This window comes from Dryobates pubescens, chromosome Z (genome assembly GCF_014839835.1).
Source record: "Dryobates pubescens isolate bDryPub1 chromosome Z, bDryPub1.pri, whole genome shotgun sequence".
In the NCBI taxonomy this organism is placed as follows: Eukaryota; Metazoa; Chordata; class Aves; order Piciformes; family Picidae; genus Dryobates; species Dryobates pubescens.
In genome coordinates, this window is record NC_071657.1 from 39,488,187 (window position 1) to 39,504,509 (window position 16,323).

The 16,323-nt window shown below is 45.2% G+C and overlaps 1 protein-coding gene across 2 annotated transcripts in view; it reads right to left on the reverse strand.

Moving 5' to 3' along the window:
* Positions 1–16,323, reverse strand: part of SLC26A1 (solute carrier family 26 member 1) — a 41,298-nt gene that overhangs the window by 11,428 nt on the left and 13,547 nt on the right. Inside the window, exon 2 of one of the 2 annotated variants that reach the window (XM_054177979.1) lies at positions 6,187–6,282. The exons of the other annotated variant lie outside the window; for it this stretch is intronic. The gene's annotated coding sequence lies outside the window, so the exon portion shown is untranslated. The remainder of the gene's footprint in view (positions 1–6,186; positions 6,283–16,323) is intronic. 2 annotated transcript variants of the gene reach the window in all.

Sequence of the window (16,323 nt, forward strand, 5' to 3'; positions counted from 1 at the left end):
GGAGTCAGCAAACTGGCACCAAGGACTCCCAGCTGGCAGATTTTGATCTGTTTTGGAGCCTGGTGGACAGAGTCCCTTTCGAGGCAGTCCTGAAGGGCTAGGAGTCCAGGAGGCTGGACACTGTTCAATGGGGGACTCTTAAAGGCACAGGAACAGGCTGTTCCCATGTGCCAAAAGACAAGTCAGCAGAGAAGGTAGCCAGCCTGGGTGAACAGAGAGATTTTGTTGCTACTTAGAGAGAAGAGGAAAGTTTACAGTTGCTGGAAGAAGAGGCAGGCCACTTGTGAGCTGTGCAAGGTTGTCATGAGGCTATGCAGGGACAAAATTGAAAATTACTTTGGCTTCAGCTCTTAAGAAGAAAAGGAAATCCATCTGCAAATGTATCAGCAACAAAAGGGGGACTAAGGATAATCTCTGTCCATTACTAGATGCAGGGGGAACACTGTTCAAGAATGAGGAAAAGGCTGAGGTACTCAGTACATCTTTGCCTCAGTCTTTAGTAATGAGACAAGTTGTTTGTTGGATACCCAGCTCCCTGAGTTGGAAGACAGGGAGAGGGAACAGAATGAAGCCCCCATAATCCAAAGGGAGGTGCTTAATGGCCTGCTACACCACTTAGACATAGATGAGTGTGTGGAGCTGGATGATACACAGCAGAAGGTATTGAGTTCACCAACCGCTTTCCATCATTTACTAGTAGTCCTGGCTATGTGGGGAGATCCCACCTGATTGATGATTTGCAAATGTGACACCCATGCACAAGAAGGACCAGAAGCAGGACCCAGGGAGCTGCAGACCTGTCAGTCTGGCCTTGGTACCATGAGAAGGTCATCACACCAATCATCTTGAGTGTAATCTTGCAGCATGTGCAGGGCAACCAGGTGATCAGGCCCAGTCAGCATGAGTTCATGAAGGGTAGGTCCTGCTTAGTGAACCTGATATCTTTCTACAACTAGCTGACCAGCTAAGTGGATGGGGAAAAAGCTGTGGATTTGTTTACCTGGACTTTAGTGAAGCCTTTGTGACTGTTTCCCCAGCATCCTCCTGGAGAAACGGACTGCTCATAGTTCCAGTGGGCAGACACTTCAGTGGGATAAAAACTTGGCTGGCTGGATGTGCCAAAAGAGTGGTGTTGAACAGAGTTGAATCCAGCTGGGGGCTGATCACTGGTGGTGTTCCCCAGTGCTCAGTATCGGGGCCAGTTCTCTTTAATATCTTTATCAATGATCTGGATGAGGAATTGAGTGCACCCTCAGTAAGAAAGCACTAAATTGAGTGGGGGTGTTGATCTGTTTGACAGTAGGAAGGCTCTGCAAAGAGATCTGGACAGGCTGGATTGACGGGACAAGGTCAGTTGTATGAGGTTTAACAAAGACAAGTATCAGGTCCTGCACTTGTGTTACAACAACCCCATGCAATGCTACAGACTTGGGTCAGAGTGGCTGGAAAGATGCCTGGCAAGAAAGGACCTGGGGATGTTGGTTGCCAGCAGTCTGATTTTACCACTATATTCAGAATCATAGTATGGCTTGCGTTGGAAGGGACCTTAAAGCTCATCTAGTTCCATCCACACTGCCATGGGCAGGGAGACCTCCCACTTGGCCAGGTTGCTCAAAGTCTCGTTCAACCTGGTCTTAAACACTTCAGGTATGAGGCATCCACAAGTGCTCTGGACAACCTGTTCTGGTGTCTCCCTACCCTCCATAGTAAAGAACTTCCTAATGCCCTATCTAAATCTACCCTACTCTACTTTAAAATCATTAGCCCTTATCCTATCACCATGGGCTCTTATAGAAAGTCCCTCTCCAGCTTTCCTGGCCTCCTTTAGGTACTGAATGGCCACTATATGGTCTCCTTGGAGCCTTCTTTTCTCCAGGCAGAACAAACACAACTCCCTCAGCCTGTCCTTGCAGGAGAGGTGCTCCAGCCCTCTGATCATCTTTCTGTTCTTCCTTTGGACCCTGTACATCCTTCTTGTGCTGGGGACTCTAGAGCTGGACACAAGTGGGGTCTTAACCAGGGACAGACCAGAGACAGCATCACCTCCTTTCACCTGCTGACTATGCATCTTTTGATTCAGCCCAGGATACAGTTGGCTTTTGGGACTGCCAGTGTACATGGCTGGCTTATATCAAACACCTCATCAGTCGGCACCCCTAAATCCATCGCTGCGGGCCTGCTCTCAATCCACTCATCACCCAGTCTGTCTTTATGCTTGGGACTGCCCTGACCAAGTGAAAGGACCTTGCACTTGGCCTTGTTGAATTTCATGAGGTTGGCCTGGGCCCACCTCTCCCCCCTGTCAAGGTTGCTCTAGATGGCATCCCTTCCTTCCAGTACATCATCCACACCACACAGCTTGGTGTCATCAACAAACTTGCTGAGGGTGCACTTTATCCCACTGTCCATGTCACCAACAAAGACATCTGGTCTCAGTACTGAACCCTGAGGGTCTCCACTCATCAAAAGTCTCCATTTGGACACTGAGCCATTGACTGCAATTCTTTGAGAGCAGACATCTAGCCAATTCCTTATCTATATCCTTCCAATTTAGAATAGAATAGAATAGAATAGAATAGAATAGAATAGAATAGAATAGAATTAACCAGGTTGGAAAAGACCTCTGAGAGTCCAACCTATCATCCAACACTATCTAATCAACTAAACCATGGCACCAAGAACCCCATGCAAGCTCTTCTTAAACACCTCCAGTGATGGTGGCTCCACCACCTCCCTGGGCAGCACATTCCAATGGCCAATCACTCTTTCTATGAAGAATTTCTTCCTAACATCCAGCCTAAACCTCCCCTGGTGCAGCTTGAGACTGTGTCCTCTTGTTCTGTGGTGGTTGCCTGGGGGAAGAGACCAATCCCCACCTGGCTACAACCTCCCTTCAGGTAGTTGTAGAGAGCAATAAGATCTCCTCTGAGCCTCCTCTTCTCCAGGCTAAGCAACCCCAGCTCCCTCAGCCTCTCCTCACAGGGCTTGTGCTCCAGACCTCTCACCAGCTTTGTTGCCCTTCTCTGGACAGGTTCCAGCAACTCAACATCTTTCCTAAGCTGAGGGGCCCAGAAGTGGCCTAACCAGTGCTGAGTACAGGGGCGGACCAGGATGTCTGGGTGGTGTTGAATGCTTTGCACAACTCCAGGAAGATGACATCAGTTGCTCATCCCTTAGCCATTGACACTGTGAGCCCATCATAAAAAAGCGACCAAATTTGTCAGGCAGGATTTTACCCTTGGTGAAGCTATGTTGGTTGCCACCAACAACCACCTTGTTTTCCATGTGCCTCAGCAGAGTCTTCAGGAAGAACTGCTCCATTGTATTGCTGGTCACTGAGGTGAGACTGACTGGCTTTTAGTTTCCCAAGCCTTCCTTAACTTCCTTTTTGAAAACAGGGGCTATGTTTCCCCTTTCCCAGTCACTGGGAACTTCTCCAGACATATTTTCAAATATGATCTGCTCGTACCCTCAGGATGTGTATGGATCTCATCAGTTCCCTTGGACTTGAGCACTTTCAGGTTCATTTAATGGACCGAAACCCAGTCTTCTTTTACAGTGGCTGTTCTGTCCTTCAGCACCTTGGATGGTGTTGTTAGAGTCCTTACCATTGAAGATGGAGGCACAAGAGTCATCGAAGTACCTCAGCCTTTTCCATATCCTGTGTGACCAGATCTCCCATTTCCTTCCGGAAAGGGCTCACATTTTCCCTCTTCTTGCTTTTGTCGCTGATACAAAAACTTTTCTTGTTACCCTTTGATGCCCCTAGCTAGATTTAATTCTGTCTGGGCCTTAGCTTTCCTAACCTGATCCTTGATTGCTTTGACAACTTCTTTGTATTACTCTCAGATTACCTGTCCATGTTTTCCCCCTCTGTAGGCTTCCTTTTGCAACTGGTAGTGGCTGAGAGTTCCCTGTTCATCCATGCAGGCCATCTGCCATTATTGCCTATCATGCTGTATGTCAAGACATACTGCTCCTGAGCTTTGAGGAGGTGGTCCTTGAATACTGTCCAGCTTTCCTGGGCTCTTCTCCCCTCCAGGGCTTTATCCCATGCTACCCTACTGAGCAGTACCTTGAAGAGTTCAAAGTCTGCTCTCTTGAAGTCTAGGATAGTGAGCTTGCTGGGCATCCCTCTTGTTGTCCTAAGGGTCATTAATTCTACAATTTCATGTCATGGAACATGTCCAGAGAAGGGCAATTTAGGAGAGGTGGCTGAAGGAACTGGGATTGTTAAGTCTGAAGAAGGCAAGGATGAGGAGACCTCATTGCTCTCCACAGCTACCTGAAAGAAGGTTGTAGTGAGGTTGGGTTTAGTCTCTTCTCCTTAGTATCAAGGAATTGAATGAGAGGAAGTGGCCTCAAGTTGTACCAGGTGAGGTTTAGATTGGATATTAAGAAAAAGTTCTTACTGAACATGTGGCCAGGCATTAGAATAGGCTGCTGAGGGAGATGGTGGAATCACCCTCCTTGGAAGTGTTAAAAATATATGTAGAGAGGGCAGTTCTGACAGGATTGAGCAGCCATGGTAGTTTTAGGTCAACAGGTTGAACTCTCTGGTCATAGAAGCCTTTTCCAACCCAAACAATTCTGCAATTCTTTGATTCTGTGATTCTGTAATATAGAGTCAGTTGCATCTTTGGTTTGCTTTAAGTTAGCCTAAAAATTAACACTTTCTGAAATTTTAAAAGAGAAACATTTCAAATTATAGTTCTGAAATATGTGAAAACTCTTTAGGCATAGTACCATTCAAAAGCTGGGGTTGTTTAGCCTGGAGAAGAGGAGGCTCAGGGGAGACCTCATTGCTGTCTACAACTACTTGAAAGGAGGCTGTAGCCACGTGAGTGTCAGTCTGTTCTCCCAGGCAACCAGCAACAGAATGAGGGGATGCAGTCTCAAGTTATGCCAGGGGATGTTCAGGCTGGGCATTATGAAGAAGTTCTTCACAGAGAGAGTGATTGGCCATTGGAATGGGCTGCCCATGGAGGTGGTGGAGTTGCCGTCCTTGGAGATCCTCAAGAAAAGACTGGATGAGGCCCTTAGAGGCACTTAGTGCCATGTTCTAGTTGATTGGATAGGGCTGGGTGATAGGTTGGACTGGATGATATTGGAGGTCTCTTCCAGCTTGGCTGATTCTATGATTCTGTGATCATCCTGAATGCTTTCAGGATGTGCAGAGGCAGAGCAAACTAAGTAAAGCATTATTGAATTTATTATGATATTACACCACAGTAAATAAGATATGCCCTGTGCCATCATTGGATTAATATACTGCTATACTTTATTTCCACATACACCTAACAGGCAAAAGAATAAAGGAGCATAAACAGAAAATAAAGATGTTGAAATGAAGGAGTGATAGTAATGGTACTGCAAAATGAAACCAGTAAGTCAAATATGCATCATAGAGACTCTATCTAAAGGTGCAGTATGAGGCAAGATGCTTGAATTAGAATGCTGAATGCATACAGAGAACAGTTTTGTTTCTATTTGGAAAAAAAGTTCAATGACAGCTTTCCCAGGCAGTGCCAAAAGGAATTACATTTTTGAATCAAGCTAGTTTTAGCACTTGTTTATCATTCCTCTTCTTTGTGCATCTGAAAACTCACCCTTTAATCTTTGTTACAAATTTAGTCTCCCCTTGTTAAAAAAAAATGCTTAAAGGTGATTATTATTGTTTGGAGTTCATCAAGGACAGCATAAAACCACAGTGAACATTTTACTTTTACCCATTTGCTATACAGGAAGAAATCAATTCCATACAGCAAACTCAGTCAGAAAAGAAAGATGTCTTCTAGCAGCCCAGCTCATATATAGTGACAGAGCCTACCTTTCAGTCTCTGACTGAGCCTTGCAATTTGTAGTGAAGAATCAGTCAAAAAGCATTTTCTGCTCCTGTGTTTGCCTTACCGTTATTTGATCACTTTCCTTAGTAAAGGAATGTAGACACAACAGGTCTCAACAAGGGACCACAACAATCTGCATGATCCGTGCCTAGGTGATCTCTTTGAGTATGTTCTACGTATCTGGAGAGACCAGATACTAAAATACCATATGCTTTTGTCTAAACTGCTATGCCTTCATAGGCTGTTTCCTTTTTTACATCTTAAATTCGTTTTGAAAGGGGGGAAGTGAGACGAATAAGAGACACAACAATGTAACTATTTTCCTAGCAAGCTAACTCACCTCAGCACTGGAAGCTGTTGATGCTTTGTCTGCCTCTCTCCCTCTCACACACTGCATGCTCATTGAAGAAAGGACAGGCTGTCTCACGAAAACAGGCTGAAATGGAAAATCATAGGCCGTGATTAGCATCAGCTTGAAAGCATTCATTGTTTGCTTCGACTTCCCTGCATCCGAGTTGTAGCAAAATCACAACTAGGATTTCGTCAATTTCTTTGCAAGATAAAGGCCAAATAATGCTGATTTCAAGAGGAAAGCAGCTAATTAAGATGCTGTATAAATCAAAGTCAATTCTATTTTTATGTATTAAAAAAAAAAAAAGGAAGAAAAAGATTCAGCTGAATACACAGTCTCCTGGCTGGCTTACAGGAGAGGCAGTGATTTCCAGGATACAGCAGATGTTGTATTTTGCATTTTTAAAGCCAGTTTGTTCCTATACCACAAAGATTCATACCTGTCCTTGTTTCTGTGCATGTATCATGCTGGTTGCTTGTATGGCTGGATATATGTGACAAGCTGTGACATAAAGAAGAGCTGGATGCTGCCTGGCTGTGAGGTTTTGTAGTGCATCCTCCCGTTATTGCTAGGCTGACTCATTCACGCTATAGGGTGAGTGGATTATGCGTAGCATGGGCCCAGCATGGCCTGAAGTCTTCGGCATTGTGCTTCTGTGCAGAAGCTGTGCCGTGATTCTGAAGCAAGCAGATTTTCAGGCCCCACTTACACAAATGATGCAGCTGAGAAGCAAATGCAGAGAAATATTAATGCTAGTAAGTCCACCCAGAAATGATAAAATATGATAGTTCTTTAGCATGGGTGCAGTAGTCTCGCCTTGCAACTTTGTAAAACCTCTGAATGAGATTTTCAGTCTGCAAAGCATGTGTGAGAAGCACAGGCTGGGCCGTGTTTTGCCTGGGGACTGCAGTGGAGGAAGAACTGGTGTTCAGGAACCTGCAAAACATTGAGTGGCTGGGGTTATTTTGAAATGCAGGGTTCCATGAAAGAGAGACGATTTACTGTGGTTTTAATGGTCATAGGAAGCAAGAATGACTGGAGCAAGAACATGGTGGGACCAGCTCTGGTGTAAAAGAGTACTGTGTTGCCAGCTTCCACTGAATTCAGAAAGTAGAACTGTTGTTTATCAATAACCCAGGAGCCTGCTGATTTCATAGTTACTCATTAATGATCTTGTGCTTAATCCTCAAGTGCCAGTCTGGTAGGAGGTTTGTGGTTGGCAGTAGGAAAAACTGGAGCAATAACTGCTGAGAAGGCAGCATTTGGAAAGGTGAATGCTAATGAGATGTATTCTACCCTTCATATTCTGAGGTATCATTTCCATGGTGCTCACAGTCCTTAGTTCCAGAGGATTTTTAAGTACCCCACAGAACCAGAGACTTACACATTTGGTAGGTTTGGAGCAGTAGAGATATTTGTAATAGCCTGAGCTTCAAACTAGCTTAATTTCATTCCTCGTAGTTGCAAAAGTAAAAATCATGATCCTTTTGTGTTTTAAGAGGGGCTTGGAAGGCAAGAAGTTGTCCTCTTGCTGGCATTTCCTGTTCATAGCTTTTGACCTTCATCTTGAAGATGCTTATGTGCTTCACTGTCACTTCAGCAGCTTACTTTCCTGGCTTGAAGAAATAAGACAGTTACTTCTGAAGACAGTTCCTTTTGGAGAATCTGGTAACAGCAAGAGTTTGAACTGGCATAGTTTATCAGTGTTTGTTCCTTCCTCTTTTGAGTGAACATCTTGGCTTTAAATAATGAGCTCCTCTAGGTGAGACAGGCAATTGTGCCTCTCCTGGCGTTTTATGACCCCTGAAGTCGCATCACTGACAGAAAAAGGCATTAAGCAAGTCCTTGGGACACTGTATCTAAGGATGCTCCTGACAGTAGTCACGTCCTGCAACAACAGTTTATTCTTGATTTACTCTTGAAAAGTGGAATTTAATTATCCCACATATTTGCACTCATCAGAACAGCAATGCCTGTGTTATCATTGATCTAGGCACCATGGCCAAGGGAGTGCATGTTTGCAGGACATTACATGGATGGACAGAGATGGTCAGACACACAGCTAAGGATCTCTGTCAAACGGATAGTGGTGTGTAATATGACAAGGATTAGCTCAGCAGATACCATAGCAGGGTAATATCTGAATTCCATTTTTACTTCTTTCTAAGGCTGACACTGAAAGCCTCCCAGGGTCTTTCTTACGTGGCTCCTTCATAGAGTGCACCTTTTAAGTCTGAAGTCGGCCAATACCCTGATGAAAAATGTGTTTACCATTAAGATGTCATTTGGACCTCTCCTCTGCTAGCACCTTGTGCCAGCTTTTTGTCCCTTTTGGCTGCATTTGCCACTGGGCAAGCAATCTTTCCTAGCAGAAGCTCCCAGTGAGGATGTAAGCATGCTTTGCTTGCTGCCCTGGGGGACTGGTGCTAGCCAGCCACTATGACTGTGCTACCAGAAGAGAGACTATTCTCAGATGTTGCTAAAAGCAAGCCAGACTATGGTAGCTTCTGATGTGTGTGCTGACAGTGTCTATCAGAAATGCAAAGGGAGGCTACCTGAGTGATAACATCAGGCTGCAAAAGGCACTGCTCCAGTATATAGGTGTTTCCCAGTCACATCAATCCTAGGCCAGAGAAATCTCTCTTCAGTTGAATAGCTCTATTGACGTTACCTTGTTACCTACATATTACCTTTGAGTTCCTAAACAGGCTGTGACCTACTGGCAGAGGTCAGCTGCCATTCTTCCTGTCCCAGGAATTTTTGTTCAGTACCTTAGAATAAAGTTTAATAAGATTAGCTTGAAGTGTTTCCAGGTATTCAATACTTGACTGAAAATTATCTGGAATGGAAACACTCCCTACCTGTGGTTTCTTTGCTAATTTCTCTATAGATAAGATATTTGGTCCAATGTCTGCGGAACTTCCTTTCCAGGACATGCAACTATACTCCTGGGCAGGTCCAACCCAGCACAGAAGAGAAGGAGCAGATGCTGGGCACAGGAGGGAAGCTGTAGTTGTAGGCTAAGGATCAGTATCCGCAGCTGTGCTAACTGGAGCAGATCTGGCTTTCTTTAATGCAGGGTGTATATGGCCAACAGTAGCTTACCTCCCAAGAAATTAAGTTTGTGAATGGAAGTAGGCTGAAGTGGCACAAAGCAGAGCACGATTGTCTTACAACACTTTGGCAAGCTATCCTGTAGGTACCTATGCACCTGAGAAGAATTTCCCTCCATACTGGAAAAAACTTACTTCAGTAAAGGGAGGCAGTGATAAGCTGTTAAAGTGAGCTTGTAACCTTTACCTCAGAAAAGGATGGCCCACAAAGCATGGAAGAAAGCAATATGAAATGGTGAGAGCCAGTGGACTCCGCTCCATGCTTATCCCTGCTTTTCACATTCACATTGTGGTTGTTGATGTGCAGAGGTATCATATTATCATATAAGAGGGTTGCTTAGCCTGGAAAAGAGGAGGCTCAGAGGAGACCTTATTGCTGTCTACAACTACCTGAAGGGAGGTTGTAGCCACGTGGTGGTCTCTTCTCCCAGGCAACCACCAAGAGAACAAGAGGACACAATCTCAAGCTGTGCCAGGGAAGGTTTAGGCTGGATGTTAGGAAGAAGTTCTTCACAGAAAGAGTGATTGGCCATTGGAATGGGCTGTCCAAGGAGGTGATGGGAGTGACTATCGCTGGAAGTGTTTAAGAAGAGACTGTATGAGCACTTGGTGCCATGGTTTAGTTGATTAGATAGAACAGAATTAACCAGGTTAGAAAAGATCTTCAAGATCAGCAAGTCACCCAACACTATTTTATATACAGATGGGCCTGACATTTGAGACCATTACGAAGCCTGGAAATCCACCTCACCAGCAGATAGCAGTCTCTTGAATATAGCAGCCTCAGGCCTAGGACTTGTAATGGCATTGATTCCAGGCCTTACCTGGCAGGTGTCCCAGAAAAAGCCCTGTGGAGGAACATTTGAAAATCAGGCACGAACACAGCTGTGGGAGACTGTTTCACTGCCCTGAAATTATACTTCTAGCACTCCTGCTAACAGCCTGACAGCTGAGTGAATCTTGCCCATGCAAAATGTTCGTCATGAGGTTCCTGCTGTGCTTCATGTGCAGCAATCAGCATGGCTTGCAGATATTACAGGACATGCAACCATGCAACCAAAACTCTGGGTTATAAAATAAAAGCATCAGTTTCACATCAGAAAAGTAGTGTGGGTAAGGAGAAGATGAAGATGAGAAAGCAGCAATCCTATCAGTCAAGTAATCATTCTATTAATAGAAGTATACCACCTAATCACTTTGCAAGCAAGAAAAGATTCCTGTGAGATGACACATTGGCCAAAGGAAGGAAAAGTGCTGCTACACTTACGTACATAACATCGGACCTACACACCACCACTTCAGTCATGGTTAGCAGTGACATTTTGTTTTAAATGTTTTACCTAATTGATACATGAGGAAAAATGTGGATGTGCTGGGATCTTAAGGGTACATGCCTCAGAGAGAGGCTGCATTTACCTGTATAGTTTCACATAGTACTGTGCAGACTGGAGCTGGAAAGCCACTAGTTTTTTTGCTGTTACCTAAATGCTGTTACTGAGTTTTCACAAGACAGTAGAGTTAATAATTTTTATGCTTTCTGACTGTAAGTGTGCATGTAAGCAAATATTTCAATAGAACACAGGGTACAACTGGAAACAGTTAATGGATCTGAGGGAGCAGATCTACCTTTTGCAACAAAATATTTATCTTTGGACTTTGGAATTGGACTACCAGACTTTTTTTTTTTAACCTCTGAGCCAGAAAGCACCCCTAGTTACCAATGGCCATTCTGTAGTTTAGCAGTAACTCCTTAAATGCTCTTGTGAATACTAAAGTAAGTAAGTATCTTCCTGCTATTTACTACTTCCACAGCTGCACCATTTGACTCTGGCAGGAATCAGAAATGTATCAGTGGCTGCAGACAAGAAAAATTCTGTCGTGGTGGCAAAATACCTGAGCGTGACCATTCTGGGGCTAAGACTGTGTGCTTGATTATGTTACAGGTGGAGCTGGTACACTGGATATGGCTTGCATTACATTTGTTTTGCCTGTCTTGTTTTCTTCTTCTAGATCATAGTCCAAGATGCTGATGGCACTTTGTCCTCTTCAGGTTGCACAATTCCCTTCTTTATTCTCTAGGCAATTCTGTCAGCCTTTCTCAGTTTTCTGAGAACTTCAGGCTTGCTAGTGCAAGTGAAGTGTTCCCTTGACAAGAAAGCATAGAGGAAGGGCCTCAGTGTAAGAGGCTCAGAACACATGAGAAGGCACAGAAAGAATCAAGTTGTGAACGTCAGTGCAGAACCCAGCATTGATTTAAGAGATCTGCTGACTGCCTCATTCTCAGTTTTTGTCCTGTGTGCCCAGTACGCCTTGCTAGCACTGATCAGTCACAGGAACAGTAACCTCTCCTTTCATCATACTTAGGATACTTTCCACCCAAGCAGAGGATAGGTGCCTAAGAGTGAGTAGGCAAGACAGCAGAGGAAGAGCTCAGGCTTCACTGTACCAGAGAAATCAGGTGTAATGGTCTGGCAAGGCTGGTGCTGGCAGGACTTCAGTCTGTCACCCTGTGTGACTAGTTCTGGGCAGTTGAGGGTGCTCACAAAGCCTTTTGCTTGAGGCATACTGAGGTCAGAATTTGGGCACCAGGTGGTGGCTGTGGCTTGAGCCAAATGGCAATAAGTCACCCTACCAGAATGACAGAAGTTATTTTTTAATTCCTATTTGGCAGGTCATACTGGCAAAATTTCTCCCACACTATCATATTTCAGTTAAATGGGCCCACAAGTTGAGAAGTGAAGGGAAATCATACACTGACCCACATAGTACATTTCCAGATGATACCAGCAAGAAAAGCCTTTCAGGAATTTAAAGCATATCTTCAAATGTACAATTTTTCACACACTGGGTAACAAGAATTTCATTGTTCCCAGGCAGGTGCATGCTGAAATGTTATAATTTGTGCTCCTGCAAGATTCACTGACACAAAGTGATGTCAGTGAATTAGGAGTAGACGGTGCTTCTCCTAAGTTCTTTGAACACAGATATTCAAAGCTGGGTAAAAAGATTCTAGCCTGAGATCCTGGGTGTACAGGAGAAATTGTAAACAAATCATTGGATGTTAGGGGTTGGAAGGGACCTTCAAAGATCATTGAGTTCCCCCCTGCCAGAGCAGGACCATTGGATCTAGCACAGGTTGCACAGGAACACATCCAGATGGGTCTTGAAAGTCTCCAGAGAAGGAGACTCCACAGCCTCTCTGGGCAGCCTGTTCCAGTGCTCTGTGACCCTCACAGTTCCTAAACCATCTCACTATGTGTTCTTCTGTCCCACACTTCCCGAGCTTACTTACCAGGATGTTATGGGAGACAGTGTCAAAAGCCCTACTAAGGCCAAGGTAGACTGCAGCCACTGGCCTTCCTGCATCTACCCATTCAGTTACAACATCATGGAATGTTATCATTTTAGTCAAGCAGGGTTTCCCCTTGGTAAGTCCATGCTGCTGCACCTGATCATCTTCTCTTCCAAGTGCCTAGAGATGATGTCCAGAATGAGCAGCTCCATCATTTTTCCAGGGCTGGAGGTGAGGCTGACTGGTCTGTAGTTACCTGGAAGTTCTTTCTTGGGCTTTTTGAAGACTGCAGTGACATTGGCTTTCCTCCAGTCCTCAGGCACCTCTCCTGTCTGCCAGGATTTGGCAAAAAATTATGGAGAGTGGCAGAGCAACAACATCAGCCAGCTGTCTTGACACTCTTGAGTGCATCTTATCAGGCCCCATGGATTTACAGTTTATGTAACTGATCGCTAACCCATCCTTCATTGACTAGTAGAAAGTCCTCCCTCCTCCAGTCGTCTTCTCCTTTATCTGGGGTCTGAACTTCATAGGAGAGTTCAATCTCAGGAGTAAAGACTGAAATAAAGAAGGCATTCAGCAACTCTGCCTTCTCTGCATGCTCAGTTATCAGGGCTGCCTCCTCATTCAGCAGTGGGCCCACATCTTCCCTGTTCTTCCTTTTCCTATTGATATATTTGAAGAAGCCCTTCTTGTTCTCCTTTAGTGCCTTTGCCAGTTTTAGTTCTAAGAGGGCTTTGGCCTTCCTTGTTGCCTTCCTACATGCCCTGGCAACTACTCCATAGTTCTCCACATGACAAGTCCCTTCTTTATTCCATGAGATTTCCTTCAGAAGCTCCTTAACTCATCCATGCAGGTCTCTGGCATGTCTACCCCATTTTTTACTCAAGGGAACACACCTATCTTGGGCTTGGAGGAAGTAGCGTTTAAAAATTGACCAACTTGCCAGGGCTCCTTTATCCTCCAGAGTCTTAGCCCATGGGATTCCTGCAAGTGTATCTCTGAAGAGTACAAAGTTAGCCCTGCAGAAGTCCAAGGTTGTAATCCTACTTACTGCCCTGCTTCTACCCTGTGTAATACCAAACTCCACCAGGTCATTATCACTGTCGCCAAGGCTATTCCTGACCTTAATGTCCCCAACCAGACCTTCTCTATTAGATAATACAAGGTCCAACAGTGTGCTTCTCCTTGTTGGCTCCTTCACTACCTGCATCAAGCAGTTATCAATACACTGCAAGAGCCTTTTGGCCTGGATGTGCCTAGCTGTGTGGGTTTGCCAGCAAATGTCAGGGTGATTGAAGTCACCCATGAGTACCAAGGAGTGTTTCCTGGAGGCTGCCTCCAGTTGACTGTAGAAGGCCTCATCAGCATCTTCTGCTTGATTTGGTGGTCTGTAATAGACCCCCACAAGTTTCACCTACCTTTCCACATCCCTTAGTTCTTACCCACAAACTTTCCACCTGTTCTACCTTCCCCCCTTGGATGGAATTTGACACACTCCAGTTGCTCTCACACATAGAGAGCAACACCACCACCTCGCCTTGGTCTCTTTCCAGCTGTGGGAGCTGTCCCACCACGTTTCAGCAATTCCAATTATTCATAGTCATGTAGCCTAACACAGATCTGCAACTCCTCCTGCTTATTCCCTACACTCTGTGCTTTGTTATGTAAGCATTTCAGAGAGGGAGTTAATCCATTAATTTTCGCTCCTACTGTCCGACCACTCCTGGCCACCAACCTACCAGTGAGGCTTGCATAAGCTGATGTTTCCTTGTTGGCTCTTGAATCTTCCCCAGCACATGGCTTATTATCCCCTACCTCCCCTGAAGTAGCAGGAGATCTGGCACACCACCTCTCAAATGGCCCAGGCTTGTTTCCAGCTAGCATGGTTTTTCCCCTTCCCCCTGCTGAATCTAGTTTAAAGCTTGATTAATGAGCTGAGCCCATCTCTGTGATATAAACCTTCTCCCCTTTGAGATAGATGCCCCCCATCTGCTGCCAGCAGATCTGACATCACATGAAGTGACCCTTGGTCACAAATCTCAAAGTCTGGTTGGAGATACCAGGCTTGAAGCCAAAAATTGATCTGGTGAGTCCTCCTCAGTCTACTGGGTTGGTCCCTGCAATTGGGGGGATAGAAGAGAACACTACCTTTGCTCCCAATCCCTTGGCCAGTTGACCCAAGGCCCAGAAGTCTCTTTTGGTAGCCCTCAGCTTTCTTTTTTTCCAGGTCACCATTGCCTGTCTGGAAGGTTGATAATGGATAATAATCTGTACCAGGGTAGGAAGCCTTCTTACCACATCCTTAACCTGGGCCCTGGGGTGACAGCAGACTTCCCTTTGAAGTGGGTCAGGTCTGCACATTGGGCCTTACGTTCCCATCAGAAGGGAGTCATCTATAACAATGACTCTTCTCTTTTTTTTTCATAGAAAAAGTTTGTATGCTAAGCCTTGGCTTCCTTAGTCTTGGAAATACTTCCAAGCCAGATGGTTCATTTTTCTTATTGTCTGGTTGCACTTGCAGGACATCATACCTGTTCTGCAAGGGCACCTAGGGGGTTAGGGGTATAACTGAAGCAACACGCCTGCCACACTGGGCAGGAACTTGTTGCCACTTCCTTCTGCTGAGGAAGCAGGGGATGTGGGCAAGGCAGGAGTTTGTTTACTGCCTTGACCATGGACCTGCCTGCACTCCCACGTTTCCCTTAGGTTACTGCCTTCAGTCTGGAGGTGGAAGGCTACAGGGGGTATTTGTCCTTCAGTACTATTTAATAGGTGTTCCTGACTCTTCTTCGGGGCAGTCAGATCCTGGCTCCACCAGTCAATCTTATCCTCTGCTTCCCTCATGCTCCTAAACCTATCAGCTTCGTCTTTCAATCAGTCAACCTCGCTTTGAAGCACTGCTGCACGGCTGAGTAGAAATTCTACCTGCTCACAAGTTGCACAGCTCCCTGCTCTAAGGAGAGACTGAGGCATTCACTACAGCTGGCAACCTGATTCATTGCATCCTCCTGTGGGTGCTTTGTCTAGGCACCCACCTTCATCTTGTCTGGCATCAGAAGCATGATCTTCTTCTGCCAGGTAGTGACCATTGTATTTTGACTTAGATGTTGAAAAGTAAATAACTTTTTTGGTTTTTTTATAAATAAATGTATTCCACCTGAAGGCTGTCTGTATTTTTTCATCTGGGCAACCACAGAGGCTTCTGTGCTCTGTTGCCTGGCCCAGCAGGTGCTGCTTGCTGCAATGCAGTGAGAGAGCTCTCCTGCTGCATTGTGGTCTCATGGTTTCTCCTGTTCTCTCTGTGTTTAAATTTCCCACAGATGATCCCTAGCTAGGTCACCCTCCTGAGCAGGCATGGGAAAGGATGACCCTGCCAATGCTCACTGTTTGGGTCCACCTGCTGGGGGAAAGCCCCAAAAAGAAACTAAAACAAAGCACCGCTCAGCTAGAGTTCACCAGAACCGGTCCTAGAGTCACTCTCTTGCTATAGTGCGTGCTCGCGGTACTGCTAACAATGAAGTAAAAACTACAGACATTGTGTGCGTAAATTCAGCATTCTTTCTAAGATGCAGAGTTACTTGTTAGCTGGACCCTAAACCCATGAGAAGTGCTACTGAGAAAGCTATATTGCATATATGGGGCTTTGAGTAACCTGGCCTAGTTGAGAGGTGTCCCTGCTCATGGCAGGGAGGTTGGATTAGGTGATCTATTAAGTTC